The 16,097-nt window shown below is 45.2% G+C and overlaps 1 protein-coding gene across 1 annotated transcript in view; it reads left to right on the top strand.

The window, feature by feature from the left end:
• Positions 1 to 600: 600 nt before the first annotated feature.
• The window catches only part of IQGAP2 (IQ motif containing GTPase activating protein 2), a 130,646-nt gene continuing 115,149 nt past the window's right edge, over positions 601 to 16,097 (top strand). Inside the window, exon 1 of the mRNA XM_067316559.1 lies at positions 601 to 625. The gene's annotated coding sequence lies outside the window, so the exon portion shown is untranslated. The remainder of the gene's footprint in view (positions 626 to 16,097) is intronic.

The following is a 16,097-nucleotide window of genomic DNA, read 5'->3' on the forward strand; positions in this document are numbered from 1 at the left end:
GCGCCTGCGCCTCCGAAGCGGGCTCGCTGCTGCCGGTGCGGAGCACAGGCCTGTGCGGGCGCGCGCCACTCTGGGGCGTCCCAGCCCCTTTCAAAATGGTGACTTCTCAGCAGCGCGTGCCTTTGGGATACGCCGCTCTTGGCGAGTGAAAGTTTTTCCTAAGGAGCCACAGAGGCAGGCAGGAGTCTTAGGGGTCGCTTTTCCATGCCTCTGCTCTGCCTGTGCTGCGAGAACACCACGATTTGGCTCGCCCATTTCTGTAGGTTTTTCTTTGCCTTAAAAAAATTTTTTAAATCAATTATTTAATTAAAATTTTTTTAATTAAAATTTTTTTGATTAACTTTTTTTTTTTTTGGCCTGCAGCACAGGCGGCGCGGCGGTCGCGGGGCGGCGCGGAGGGGCGCGGGGCGGCGCGCGGAGGGGCGCGGGGCCGCCGCGGGGCGCCGCAGCCCGCGAGCGCGGCGGGGCGGGGGCGGAGGCGGCGGCGGCGGCGGCGGCGGCGGCAGCAAATCAGCGCGGCCGCGGCCGCGCATAAGAAGGGCGGGCGGCGGCGGCGCCTCCTTCCCTCCCCGAGGCAGGATGCACCATGAGGAGCTGGCGCCCCTGCAGCGGCCCCGCTACGGCTGTGAGTGGGGTCGGGGGCCTGCGCGGCCGGGGGGCGCGGGGCAGCGCCGTGGCCCTCCCCGCCTTCCCGCTTTGGCGCTAAAAGTGGGATTGGGGGGGGGGGGGGGGAAGCACCGGCCCCGGACAAACCGGCGCTGCGCGGCTCGGCGCGGGCGGAGCTGCTCCGCGGCGGCGGCGCTGGGACAGGTCTTCATAGGGCTTTGAAACTTTCCGAATGGGTTACGGCTACAGTTTCGGATTGCGACTTTATAACTTTAGATTGTAGCTAGCGCTTTTCAGTGTAACGTTGCAACTTTAGATTGTAACTTTGGATTGCAACTTTATAACTTTGAGTTTATAACTCTATAATTTCGAATTGTAGGTTTAAAACTCAGATTCCAACTCTATAATAACTACGGATTATAACTTTAAAAACTTTGGTTTATAATTTTATAACTTCGGATCAAAACTTTATAACTGTGAATTACAACGTGAGTGAGCTGAAAAGCAGTACAGGCACTCGGCATTTCTTCATTTCCCAGCGCTATAGCTAAGAGCAGCCCCAAAGCCGCTTCCCGCCCTGCTGCGGGGTGCTCTCAGCATCGCGCCGCCGTGCCGGGATCCCGCGCGGGCCCTGCAGACCCTGGCTCTGCGTGTGGAGCCGTGTCAGTGGGTGGCTTCACCATCCCCTTAAAAACACACACCTGTTTTTTTCAGGCAGTGCTAAATGTGAACATGCAAATTACTTGTAAAACTCACAGCCCTGGCATCCTGTGGTCTGGTTAGCAGCTTTCCAGGTTTTAGCAGAGCAGGTTTTTAAAAACTGGTTCTGCAATCTTTTCCTGATAAACCCCTCCCCCCCCCCCCACTCCCTGCTGCTCAGCAATGCTAGGTGCCACCACGCTTCCCCCCAGCAGACAGCAAAGGTGCTACCTGGACATGTCCTGTCAGCTTGCAGGATGCTGCGCCTCCCTGAGCACTTTCCTGGGTCAGTGGCTGCCAGCCGGGGCAGACACTGAGCCGTTCCTGTAGGTCTGGCTGTTTGCTTGTACCAGCTAGTAGGTGTCTGGCAGACTTTTCAGGGTGCGTTCACAGTTGCTGGTACAGATAGTGTTTTTCAGAGTGGTTGCTAGAGATGTGCAGTGTGTGTCTGTGTTAGCATGTTAGTGATGATCAAGAGTTTGCTTTTGAAGCAAATCGCCCAGGCGTGCCTCTGGGGTGGTCTCACAGCAGCTGCCTGGGGGGCCGCCATGCCAGAGGGTGCGCTCAGGGGCAGCCCTCTGGCCGCAAGTGAGCGTTTCATTTGCGGAAGCAAACTGGAGTTTGCCCAAAGTGTTTAAACGCCCTGAAATGCAAGTGGTGTGACCGTCAGGGCCTCGACAGCAGGTATTTTGCTGTGCAGTTCAGGTCTGGCTGGACATAAATATGGCACTTGCATCTGCCATAAAGTCCTATATGGTCAAAGATGAGGCTTTGTCTGTGAGCAAAGGGCTCGTCCTTTGTGCCGGGGTTCCTGTCCCTGCAGCAAGGGTGATGTGATGACCTTATTCATGGAGGTGTTCAAGGATCTTTAAGAATCTCAGGCCTTTATTTGTCATGGGGAAGAACAACCATGGTGAGTATGCTGGATATCGACTTGATATGGTCTGGCCTCTCTGGATTTATGCTTTGCTGTGATAGTTAAGAGCCTCTTGCTGGGCAGCAAGGGGAGAAGATGGTGCTTTCAGCTCTAGCCCCTCCCCTGGTGCCATTCGTGCCAGGTGCTGCTGGGAGCAGAGGAGCGCATTCTCCTCGGCTTGTCTGGCTCCTGTTCCCCTCCGATCAATGTTGCCTGCTTTCTCGGGCTCAGGTGGCTCCCTTCAAGGCTGCTCAGTCCTTCCCTGAGTGAGAGATTGTGGCTGCTGTACGCCAATACATCCTTGTTTTTTGCCTACACCTTTTCCCTGCAGAGGACAGGAAAAGCCTCCTCAGATAGGCCAGGTTGATACCTATAATTAAAAACAACAAAACAAAACCAAAACCAAAAAAATGCCCAAACTCCTGCAAACCCTAGCCTTATTTCTAGTTATATAACAAGTATGAGTGCATATATTAGGTATGGTTTTTTTGGTTCTAGCTGTGTCTAGAGAACCCAGTATGTTTTCTCTACACTATATTTGTCTGCCATTGGGATGATGAGGAGAGATGAAATAACTTAAAAAAAGAAAGAAAAGAAAAGCCAAGAAGGAAAAGGCTCACTAACTAGAAAACTTATGCCAGCATTACTTGAACTCTGATGAAGCCAGTTGTAAATTGTACATTCTCTATATAAATTCAACTGTACATTGTCTATTCTCTAAAACTGTGCTCTGGATCACTGGTAAGCACCACTGGCTACGTTCAGAGCAGCTCTAATTAGTGTGTCTGTGCTGGCTTTTCCAGCAGAGTTAATATGTTGTCCAAGTTAGGCTATCAAATTGCTAAGACTCCTTGCTCCAGTGGACTAGTACTGTTTTAAACATTTAGCCTAACTTGGACTTTCAACTTTGGTTTCAAGTTCCTGGCAGAGTTCATATATTGCTCTGAAGAAAATTGTCATTTTAATGGAGATGATAATTCTCTGCTAGGAAGTAGATGAAACTATCTTCATGCATATCAGTAGCATTTCAGTTCCATTATTAGAGAGGGAAGCATGTGCACATTTTAGGTATGTTTTGAGCCTGATGGATACTGCTGGGAGAAGAGTGTCCCTGAGCATCAGGGTCTGAGACCTTGTGTTTGGTTAAGCGAGCTCAAATTGTAGCACAGAGGGAGAGTAACTGAGAAGACATACCCTTAACTTAAAAACAAGCTTTATGTTGCAAGTTTTGCCAAAGTAGTAAATCAAAAATATCCATCTGGAAAAAAATTTTGGAGCTGATCATTTTCAAGATCCCTTTCCAGTGCTAGTTCAGGGAGGATGCTGTACATTGGAGACACAGGCCCTCGGAGTGGAATCTCTGTGTCTGCTCTGGGGCTGTTGGGGTCAAACCCCCTGTGGCTTCAAGAACCACTTACTGAAAGGTGCCTCCAGCTCTGCGTTCTGTCAACAGCTTAAAAAGATGTGGAAGAGATTTCAGTTTCACTGAGTTTTTCAGATGTTCGTGTCCAGCACAGGCTCAAGTGAGAGCACGCGAGTACAAGGAAGTAGCTTATACAGCAGAAACGATATTAACAGGCTCACTGCAACTGAATTTACATAGCTGATTTCCAGTGTGGCTACAGCTGTTTTCTGGCTTGTTTCTCAGTCTCAGCACAATCGACTGCAGAGGCTCACTGAACTGTGGAGAACTGGGACTTGTAATAAAACTCAAGGTATGAGTGATTGTTGCGATGAACATGTTTGGTGCCATTGAACATTATGAAGAAAAAAGTATAATTCTTTATTGTGCCTTTCAGGTTAAATATGAAGATAGTAAATCAAGCAGCAGTAAGTCTTCAAGAAAGCTGTTTTTCCAACACCTTCAGGTTCTTAATAGCTTGGTCTTACTGAAAGCTATGTACAGAAACAAATGATTACTTATGTTTTATAGGAAATGTCTGAACAGCTTCATGACACTTCCAGGAATGTAGTAAACTCACAGTGAGTTAGGCCATGAAAGTCTGGATTTGCAAAGGATTTCAGGCATTTCCATGCTCAGTGTAGCTGAATTAACGTACTTGGGTTAGTGTGCCCCAGGTCCCTGTGTACTGAGTGGGAGAGAAACTAGATGTTTCAGCATCATCAAAGGTGTTGAAAAGGGGGTGCCGGGAAATGGGTCAGAAATGAATACCACGCAGGATTGTCCCTGAAATTTTGCCCCTCTTCTGAATTGAGACATGTAATGAAGCTGGGTTTTGCAGCTGGGAATATCTTCTTTTCTATATAGGCAGCTGGAGAAATCTTCATTTTTTCCTGCTGAAGCTGGGAAGCCGGGTTCATGGGGCCAAGATGGGTAAATCCAAGGTAGACTGCCTTTGGTGTCCAGCGATGAGGGTGTAGCACGTGCAGAGGGAGAGCCCTGCGCTGCCGGTCCTGGCTCCCAGGACGGCTTCTGTCTGGTGCTAGGCATTACCATGTGAGACAAATAAGCAGGCGCAAAGTTTTAAGAGGGGGAGCTGTGCTGCTTGCGGAGATAGGCAGGGGGAATCAGCTTGCTCTGACGTGAAACAGAGCCTACGCCTCTCTACAAAACTGCATCTGGGCTCTTACTGCTGTGGGATGTGAAAGCTTGCGAACCAGTGGCTTTAGAAAAATATTTGACTTCAGAATCTATATATTTGTTTGTCTACAAGTCTGCAGTGAGTGCAGGGAAACAAATGGCTATTTTTCAATTGCAGAGGAAAAATCTTTTGGTAAAACTTTCATAGAATTTCACTAAATGAAAACAGATGGGTGAATACATGCTTTTTTAAAAAAAAAGTTTAACTGTATCCTATGCATATATATTCTTCTGGGTGTATACTTTCTGTAGCACTTGTGGCTTATGAGAACACTTTTCTTCTAGTCCTTTTTTTATTGATGGGTGTAATTTGGCAACCAAACACTGTTTATCTCTTCCTCTCTTTTGTACGTTGCTAATAATTAAACTGCTGAATGAGGACTTGAAAGTTTAACTGCTTTGTTTAATCAAGCGCGTGTAACTCATTTGTAGGAGTGGTTCTCTGGGCTTTTATTTTATACAAAGCAGACTCATCTCCCCTGAAGTCTCCTTGGTAAAGAAAGGATTTAGCTATGCTACAGCATGTTTAAAGCTACCTGAATGTTGTTAAAACAGGAAGTATTGATATTAAACTGGAAACAGAATTTATAGTATGCGAGAGTGTGCTAGCTCAAGTCCAATACTTGAGTCAGCGAACAGGAAGTATGCATATTTGCAACTTGCTTTTCTGTTAAAACTAGTATTTCAGTTACATAGTAGTAGTTCTAGCTCAAGATTTGTTTGTTACAGTTGCTGGTCCAAGTGGGCTCTGATATATTAGGAATAATCTTAAATTTATGGTGGGAAAAAGGACAGTGGCAGGCAGGAGTGGTGGGTCATATTTTACTTGGATGATAAGCAAGTGGTGTTCTCTGGTGCTCTGCGCCTTGCAGGAAATGATTAACCTGCTGTGTTCGCTTTGCTTGTTCGGACTGTTTTGGTGGTTTGGGGGAACAGATATCCTTGAACTCCCATGTGCTGTGGAGGGGAAGTGCAGTGTTGGCGGGGGGAGCGGTGCCCACCTCCGGGGGTCTGTGGGGCATGCCTGGGGGGATGCAGACCCTCGGCGGTGGATCCTGGGGAGCGGGGATGGGACGCGGGCTGGCCTCTGCGCTGCTTGCTCACAGGTCAGCGCTTGCTATAATTTTACACTTGTGTTCGCCTTTAGAAAGCTAAAATCTTGAGCCCAGTGTCAGCTGGGCTTTGAGGAGGATCGTCCATGGGATGTTTTCTGCCTTATATCCACAGCTGGGGAGAGGGGGGAAAGGGTGGGAGGTGGGAGCTGCTGCCCCAGGCGCAGGGGCTGGGTTTGCACTGATGCGCGCAGCGGCAGGGGCAGTGGGGTGAGCGATGGGCACAGCGGCAGCCAGGAGATGGGGTTGCCATCCTTCTGTGGGTCTGGGAGCTGGTGGGGTGGAGGGAAGGGGTACTTTGTTTTGGACATCAACACCCCTGCTCCCCTTCAAGGGAGATACTGAATTGGGTGGTGTTCGCATGAATCCAGCACGGCACCCTTCTCTCACTCCTACATTTTTTGTTTGAAAAGTGTAAGCAAATAATCAGCCTTTAAGAACTTGTGTCAGTGGCCTATTCCAGTGTTAAATTTAAAAATTACTATTTTTGTCAAAGTTAAATCAGCATGCATCAGCCAGAAGCAGTTACCTGGAGGCATTGTGTCAGTGTTATCCCTTCTCCATTATAACTTAACTTGCTCAAGTCAAAAGACAGGGTGAGCACGAGTTCTTCAGGAATCGGATGCCAGGAGCACCTTATGGCTCTGACTCACAACCTCTGGCAAACTGCTGCTGCCCTTTAAGGAGCTACTGGCTCCGGGCTGTGTCTGCCCTGCCAGCCCAGAGAGGTGGCAGAGAAAGATCCTCATCTCAGGTGCTCCCTTTTGCTTGGGTGGATCAGGCTAGGCAGCCAGCAAGGATGGCTTCAGCTCAACACTGAGTGTGACGAGCAACACCTCTGCCAGTCCTCGCCGGTGGACTCTGGCCTGCTCCATTCGAAGTGCAGCATGAGGCTCTCGCAGCATCCAGCGAGTTGCTTAAACCAGGTCTTACCTGTCTTCGAAGTCTGAGAGGGTATGGCTGGGAAATACTTACTTGTACAAGCTAGTCATCGTCTCTTGGTCATTTGCCCTGAAAGTTAAGAATGTCCTTCTGCATGTGTGCATCAAGCATTTGTGCTTGGTTTGTGAAACTACTCAGTACAACTTTGCTTGCAGGATCAGAGCCTCACAACTTCCAGGAGCGCAGCACAGAATAACCCAGTGGGGCTGAAATGTGAAATGCCCGAACTGTGTACAAAAATATGCTTCTTTAAAGCAGCTGCTTTTCCATGAGGTTGAAGGCCAGTATATGTTTTACTCACGGCTTTAGAAGGGCGTTTCAATGGTATTTTGGGGAACCATAAGTAAGTACAGAAGATATCTGTGCCTAGTAGTCTGGTTAGAGTGATTATAAACAAGGTGAAACAGCTGAAAATTGAACAAGACACAGGTTTGCTTTGCTGAAAACATGCTCCTGTATCTTAGGGTCATCTTCTTTCATGAGGGGAGCTGCTCTTTCCAACTGGTGTTACTGATGCTGGGATCCCAGCTCATGCCTTGCTACAGGCTGTCATAAGCAAGGAGCGAGGTTTCTCCGTGGTGTCCGAGTCTTCTGAGTGTGCCTTCAGCTGATCTGCCACTAATACTCATGTGACTGTGCAGAGACCTAATCTGTCAGGAAACTAATCACTCTGTGCAGAGTTGATTTGCGCTGCTGGATTTTCAGCCGCTTGAGGCCTCTGCAGCGGCTGCGTGCAGCTCGCGCAGCTGCTGGAGCTTGCTTGCGGGAAGGGGGGTGTGTGTAGGGCCAGGTGGGGCTGTGGCAGCCAGAATTTAAATGTGTTTGAATTGCTCTGGAACCGCACCCTGAAGCTGAAGTTTCATGTGTGCTTTCAGTCAGCACTGCTGCTGGAAGAAGCAACCTTGACTCCTTCCACCGAATTATTTTTGGCTGGATTAGGGCCCAGCTCTGGCTCACAGCGTGAGCCCACAGCCAGGTCTGCCAGTGTGACGCAGCTGCTGGAGCTGGGATGAGCACTGGTGGCTGGGGGACAGGAAGCTGAGTTGATATAAACAGTGTTACTGCTGAAAATAGGGTTTAATATTTGATCTGGAAAGTGTGTGTCTAATGGGGTAGCAGACCGTGCAGGTGGCACACAGACATGCGGGTTAACCAGAGGCAGGGAGGTCCTCCAGGCCTTGGGGACGATGCAGCGTGACTGACGGTGGCTGTGCCAGCTCTGGCTGCCGGCGCCTGTCTGTGCGGGCCTGTGCTGAGCCCCAGCCATGGGAAGGGCGCCCGCCGGGCTGCTCCACACCGTCCTGCTCCCCGTGGAGCCTTGAGTTACCCAAGCGCTGCACAAGGGAATTCGGGCGCTTTAACCCTGCAGTTTCATAAAGCCGTAAGTGACCGTAGAGGCACTGCAGTGGTAAGAAAATTGTAAGAAACTGTCTCAATATCGGACTAATTGAATGAGGAATAAAATTGAACATTCCTCATATGTAAATTAAGATGTACGTAATAGTTTTTCAACACACCTCTGCCAGTGATATTCCTCTTGACTTGTGGGGCCTTGTAAAACTGTAGGGACAAGATGAGGCTTCAGCGATGTACTGCTTATTTCTGTGATTTTTTTAGTTTTTTGAGATCAACTGTTTTACCCAGTTTTGATTCTAATAGCTGGCTGGCCTCTGTTCGGTAGTAAACAAGTCTTATATTGCATATGATATTAATACAGTGTAGCAGGAGAAGTAATGTGCTGAAATCTCAGTATGGATATGCAGTAGTGTAACCTCAAACAGACCACAAAAGGGTACTTGGAGCTGGGAATCCAGCTCAGATGAGAGGAATCTGGGATAGAGCTTTTACTGAGGAAAAAATGGGTATTTTTACAAAATCAGGCGCACAACGAACGCTATTTCATTACATCTGAGCTCAGAAATTGTTCTGAATACTACTTTTCAGAATACAACAGGGGACAGACTTCACTGTAATTTAGTGATGGCCAGGAAATGAACTGGCACAAAGCCTCTGTATTCAAGCCTTGGCCCAAGTTGTACGGCAGCTGACTACCGAAGAAGCGCAGTTTACTTGCAGGGGTGTTTGCCTGTCACTTGGAATTTGCATTGCATCTGACCATGGTAGTAATAAGTGTATAATAAATGGGTTAGAACATCCTAGAAAGTGTACAGTTCTTATACTTAAAGCAGGCAGCTTGCTTGTTCTCCAAATTCTGGCTTGATACGCATCATGTGAAATAAGACCATGTAGTTTTGCTGTAGATTTAACTGATGCGAGTTATTCTAGAAAGCTGAATGCAACTTTTTAGTATTGTGGGTAGTAACAGGCAAAACAAGAGCGGGAGTTCCCCGTAACACCATAATGCTGAACCATGGCAATAGCACCCAGTGGTTTCCTTTTCTAAATTTTTTTCCAAGCTTAATTTTAAGTAGCTTAATTTTAAGTTCTAGCAAAAGTGTTAATTTCTGAAGTAGTGCTTCAAAAAAGGAAACAAAGAATGTGGCTATGCAGGAGATGGCAAAAGTCAGTCTTCAGCCATTAAGGATGTGAATTCTCTTGTTGGATAAAGACTTTAAAACTTGAAAACAAATAGCCTAATTTGACATTAAATTTGTGCATTGTGTGTACTATGGTTACCATAACAATGACTGAAATATAGTTACACTTCCTGTATTTTAGTGGTCTTGGTACTGCTATTTTAAGTAGAATGCATGTTTGCTTCAAAGCGATTTCATAATGTTTAGAATATTCTCCTGATATTTTATTCTTGATTGACATAATTCATTTACCATTGACTGTGGTATCTTTGTTAGTGGAAATGGATTCAGGGCAGAGAGGAGGCTGTCTTGTGGTCAGGTACTTGCTGCACTAATCTGAATTTCAGTTTTTGGAGTGGGTTAGGGGGTAGAGAAAAGGAAGCAGCCTGAAAAATTAAATACTTCTGGACAAGAAATCAACAAATTTTGTGTCAGTTTAGAGGAAATCTTAATTTAGTAGAAGTAACACAGTTATGTTTAGAAACTTGCTAGGGCATGATTTGGGTGAAAGTATATCTTGGTTGTGTGTGCAGCTGTCAGTGACTTGTTCTGGTACTGAAAATATTGCTTTTATTGATAGTAAGGAGGAACATCTGGCTCACTTTATATCTGATGTTCTGCAGTGGTATGTACAATAGTAGATGTGTCATATTGTCACTCAAAGCAGTTTTGACTATCTACTCAGGCATCGGACCTACTGCGTGAAAGGGTGGGGTTTTGCTCTTCTCAAACCTCGCTCTAAGGTCTGAGATTAGAGGCTTAAAGTATTCGTGCTTTAGTTCTCTTCTATAGTTATCACTATTTCTGATGATGAAGGAAAAATGTAATTCTTATTACTGTGTATGTAAGTGGGAAATAAGGGCCAGACAACTCTATTTTGAATTGCCCAGAAGCCCTGTGTGGGCAATTACGTGCCAAGCAGCGTCTCCCAGCATGCATACTGTACTGCTGAAGAGGACGAGCAGGGAGCATTAGGAGGAAGTTATTCTGGATTCAGTGGTGCCAGCTCTAATAACCCTGCAAGCACTTTCTGTTAATGATGGATTTGAGGTGATGAAGCAGGCTTCAAGTGGTAACTAAGGTTGTGGCTGATACCAGGCTGCCTCTGATCTGGTTGCCTGGATGGATATGCTGTGTTTGCCCTCTTCCTGCAAAAATGTATCTTCTCATCCATTAAGTAGGAACAAGGAATGTGCATCTACCTCTGCATGTCCTCCCGAGCATTTGTGGCCTGGCACAGTTGGGGCAGAGGGTCTGGTCAGGATCCCCACTTAGGAGCAGGCATAGCTGACTGGAGGGTGGCCTAACCCTGTACCTCCTCTTCTCGTTTCCTGGAGGTCTCCACTCCTTCTGGGCCATCTTGGGAAAGAAACAACCGCTGCATTTGCTGTGGTTCAGGAATTGCTTCCCAAGCAGTTAAGCTGCCTTCCCAGTGGAGCTGGGAACATCTGGGGTAGGGGCAGGAACTGCTACAGCTCTCTTTCACCATCCCTGCCTTTGGGTGCTCAGAGGTCCCAATCCTTGCTTAAACTTATGGTGCTTGTGCGTTAATATTCAGCTTCGTATCCTAATTTTCTTTACCTTAATCTTCTTGTGAATTTTAAGCCAGCTTTTATATTAAAACTGTTGAATCACTCTATGTGTCAGTTTATTTTGTGTAAACTAAAATTTCAGCTCTATTGCCTACAACAGCTTAAGGTTTTCTTTTTTCCATTAAGATTATAAAAAGCTCTTGTGCCTGTAAATCAAAAAGTTGAAATTAGGATCTCCAAAGTTATGGTGATGGTGACAATTATTTAGGAAGGAAAAGCAAGCCATTTTGGGGAGGGAAATGTAGGGTTCTCTAAGTATAAGTGTACAAACCTCATGGCATACACATAGTCAGGTTTTTTCCTTTTTTTATTTCACATGTGTATGTTTGTATCTTTAAGGAAAAAAGTGCTGTAACACTTCAGGTGCTTTCTGGAGCATCTTTCAGAGCATGGAGACAGTGAAGCAGATGGTTTGTTTGGATTTTAGCAGAGGAAAGACTCTGCAGCAGACTGTCTGGGAGGGAGCAGTGGATGATGAATTGCCAAAAGAGGAAAGAACTGAGACCAGATGTCAGGGCTGAGTGGCTCTACACTGCAATAGTTCTCATGATTTCAAATTTACCCAGTATTTAAGTGATGCTTTTGTTTATGGCTTTTTCTAGACAGGTGTTTCAGTCCTCCTAAGTTTTATGGTTTGGACCATGGTCTGCTGAGGGTTATAGCTCTTGTCTGAGTTACTCGGTGACACTAAAGCACTGACAAAGTGTTTTGCTCAGGTTGTCTCTCTTTGACTCTTCAGAAGTCCCTCTTGTTATACGCCTTCTCTGTTCTTTAAGCTACACCTTACCATGTTTCCTCCAGCTGGTTACTGTGCAATAAGTGTTTTGATAAGCTTTTTCATGTCAGCTTTCCAGTGATCTGAGTATTGAAACTGTTTGGTAATTGTTCCCTTGTTGCAATCTCTGCAGGACTTTTTCGGGAGGTGAATGGGGGGCTTGCCTTCTTCCCTTCCTCCCCTGTCTCCTGCTCTTCTTGCCTCTTCCCTCTTTTTCACAGCTAAGAGTAGTCCCTTAGTGACCAGCCTCCAGATATGTTCTTGTAGTAAATCCCTATGTCTGGCTCAGGCTTGTGGTGCATACTTGTAAGTGTACCTACAAGTTGCTGTTCTGTGCTCAAACTGCAATGCAGGGAAGCTTTTGAACATTTCACAGATGGCACAAGAAATCAGACAAGGTTCTGATTTGGCCAAAAGCCATGTGCAGCATTTTGCAGAGAGTTAGTCTTGGTTGCTGTTTAAATGGCAAGCAGTGTTTTGAAGTTTTCCAAAAAGAATAATGACAAGAAGCTGAAGACATTCCTTCTTGCAGACTTTAGCTTGTTTGCTGTTTGAAGCATCAACAGCTCTTGTCAGATATGCTTAGCTTCTCAATCCCTAGCATCCTCCTTTGCCACACCAAGCCTAGTACTTTGTTCTGGTCCTGCGTATGTGCTAAGATGTCTCAACTTATTTGGGGTGGTCTTAGCTGCTGTTTGCACAGCCAAGTGTCTACCCCAGCAGCAGCAGCAGTGCTGGTGGAGCTGCAGGCCCATGCTGATGTCCACTTCCCATCTGTTAGCGTACAAACCTGAATTCAGGTGTCCTGCTGTCAACATGGTGCACCCAGGCTGCACTCAACCTTTCCTTTTAAGAGCTTCTAATCCCTCTTTCCTGTTCTACTCCATTTCTGCAGTGTGTTTCTCTCCTATACTTGATGTACAAATGTTTATGGGTGGAGTTTTGGCTGTAGGTTGTATTGTGACTATATACAATGAAAATTTGTCTTTGGGGTTCAGCAGAAAACTGAAGGCAGTTTCCTTTTGCTGTTTTCCTGATTTGCCTTTGCTTCCAGCTCCTTGCTTAGGGATGAATGCCTTTCACATGATCTTTTCACCCTTTTCAGGTAGTCTTCAAAGTATTTTTCCCTCCAAAAGCCACTCCTTCCTTTATGTAGGTATGCTTGTGCTTTTGTCTCATTTATATACCTGAGATTCCCTTCAGAAAAATAAAATATCAACTTTCTAATGTTTGAAAGAAACTTGATGGCATTTGTAGGCAAGAGAGACTTGGCATTTGCCTTCTGATTAAACAAACAATTACAGGTTTGATACTGAGGCTTGCTGCAGACAGTAACATTTTTCTATGCTTTGCATAGTTGAGCAGCCTATTTTACTAACCTGGCAGTATTAAACAATTTTTTCATTATTTCATTTACATTCTGCTTGTGTTAAGTTGAATTGAGGTCACAGGTAAGGAAATGGAATCTACATGGTAAAATCTTGGCTCTTTTATTAAAGATTGCTAAAGTATATTGCCAATAAAAAGCAAACAAATAAAGTAATTCCAGCAAAGTGAGAGCAGAAAATGGTAAATATGCCAAAATACACGGAATTCAAATCACAAGTTTTTTTAAAGAAAAGCAGTGAAGGGGTAAATGTGACAGAGGAGCCTTTTACACTTTACTACTTGTTTCCTCATAAATTAACCTCTGAAGAGGGAAAGTCTATTGGAAACTCCTGCTGGAATGCATTATACTATTTTGAATGTCTTGAGTCTCCAGTGATGTGCTAATCTGACCAACCAGCTTTCCACAAAATTGCTGTTTTTTAAAACCTACATGAAAAATGTCATTCTTGCTGTAAGTGTGTGGAGACTAAGCAAACCTTCCAACCAGACTAACTACTTATCTGTGTGGCATTTTCCAAGCTGGCCTCAAGTTTTACTGTGTTAATGACTTTTGGGCTGTACAAGTAAAGAGGATGGACTATAAGGGAGAGAACTAACTTGTAATTGCTCTTTATTGCCTTTTTAGTCCAATCAGTCTGAATGCTTCTTTAGGCTTGTAACTTATTTCATCATTGTAGACTGAAAGTTTAGTACCAAACAGGGCTTTAAAGTCAGCTGGGTAGTTCATTAAAAGGAGCTACAGTTTTAAAGGTGTTCCTGGAGTGCCCGACCTTTGGGGAAACCTGTTGTGTCTTGAGGTGACCAACTAGCAAAGTATGTAAAGATAAACAGTTACAGTCTTATTAAGGAGTTTCTTGAAGTATTTCTAGAGACAGTGAGGCTGGCAGATAAATGTAGGTGGGAGGAGTTGGGCAATAGGCAAACTGATAAATTGTATTTCAGGTTTATAATTGTAGATGGCAACATTTGCTTTGAAGCTAATTGAACTTGGGGTTGGATTTTCATATACCTCCTTCATTCCCATTACTCAGTCTCACTCCCCACTCTTCCAACCATACATGACAGGTTAAAATAGTGTTGTTTTCTGCACAAGGTAAAGACTCCTGCTAGAAAGGAGATGACCATGCTCTGGTGTCATTATACACTAAACTATTGTCATAATGCTCTAATGTCTTTTAAAGTATCACCTCTCCTAAAGTATCACTTTATGATACTGTAGAAAGCCTGAGGTCTAAAAGTGTGGACGTGTATACCTATAGCAGAAAAATGAATGTTAGAAGTTCTGGCTGTGTATGCGATTACTTGCTGAATGCCAAAGCCGTCTCGTGTCCCTGTGGTTAAATGTGACATTTTAAACTTTGTGGGAATTCAAGTATCTTGAGGCATGTCCCAGGAGCCTAGCAGCCTTCTGCCAATGTTGACACTTGACTGACTTTGTAAAATAAACCAGTTTTGGCACTTGGCTCCAGAAGCATGGGTTGTGGTTGATGTTGCATCACAGTCTCTTGGTATGATAGTCCTAAGGTTTATGTATGGTAATAGTGCTCCGTCTCTGTAAATGGATGTGGTTGGACTTGTAGCAGACACAGAAGACTGAAATAAGGCCTTTTTTCCTTGTGTGTAAGGAAAGGGGGTGGGGGGAAGACTTCTGGGAGGTTGAATGTGCAGGAATAAGGCTTTATAAAAAAAAGCTCAAGGGACGGCGTGGTTTAGCAAATGTCTTTAATTTTACATCATGTCTTTTTACTGAACTTCTGTATTAAAGTATTCCCATTCAAATGGGGCTCGTTTTTTTCCCCGCTGTTTGTACAGCGTCTTGCAGAAAAAGGATCTGGTCCAGAACAGGGGCCTAATCAACCCTGTGTGACACAAATTATTTGTGAGAATGGTTAATGGCTGTCTTCTGGCCAGATGATGTGTGTTTATTTCTGCATGCAAATCCAAGCCTGCAGACTTCTGGCACTCTAATAACTAGATTAGGAGAGCCATAGGCATTTTTTAAGGGAGGAGAAGAGAAGTTATATATTGGTAAGATTTGAAACATGCCAGATTAAAGATCCTCATAATTTAATAAAGTGTATTAGTCTCCTTTCTCAAGAGAATCTGCTCTCAAGTTCACAACTATGGTAGGTTTTGAGTGCTTGCAGTGTCTTCCTTCATATAAAGCCCTTTCTTGGACCACATGTGCAGGGAACGGACCAAATTCCCTTAACTGGAGCCATACAGAAAAGGCTCAGGCCATCTGGTTTTACTGTTGTGGGACAAGCATGAGCTGCTCACGTCTGCTTTTTGACAGAGGAAGTCTTTAGGAGGCTGTCTTGATCAGATGGCTAAATTTTTCTCCCAAAGATGAATGCCTTCCAGCAAAATGGTAAACCTGTAGATACTAAATACCTTAATAACAAACATCCTGTAACAGATGCTTGGTGTTATAAAACCATTTTAGCGGCCTCTTGAATTATCTCTGTTCCTGTAGTTCCCGTTGGTATATTTTCTGCTGCATATTTAATAAACTTGCATTAGATACCTGTGAATTAGTATGTGGGTGTGAAGGTTCGGGTGGGAGCCTGTTCTTCCTCTGTAGCTTTGAGCAGTGTTTTTCTGACGCCTGTATGTGCAATCCCGTCCTTGTATTTTCCTGTCCTTGGCTGCAAGCCGGCTCAGCAGCACCGCATGGCCACAGCTCTGCCCCGGTTACAGGCGGCTCGTGCTATTTGGGGATGTCTGTGTACTTGCCCCTGCCCTGGCAGCAGGCAGTCCAGGTGGTGTGAGGGTCCTGGGCAACAAGAGTTCAGATTTTACTAGAAATAAAAGGATGACACTGAATTTAATGGCCGTGTTCACATTAGGATAAAATAGTTATAAGCCGCCATAGGACCTAAAGGTTTTGGGGTCACCATGACCATCTAAAATATAATTGGCTTTTT

The sequence above is a fragment of the Apteryx mantelli genome, chromosome Z, assembly GCF_036417845.1.
Source record: "Apteryx mantelli isolate bAptMan1 chromosome Z, bAptMan1.hap1, whole genome shotgun sequence".
Classification (NCBI taxonomy): Eukaryota; Metazoa; Chordata; class Aves; order Apterygiformes; family Apterygidae; genus Apteryx; species Apteryx mantelli.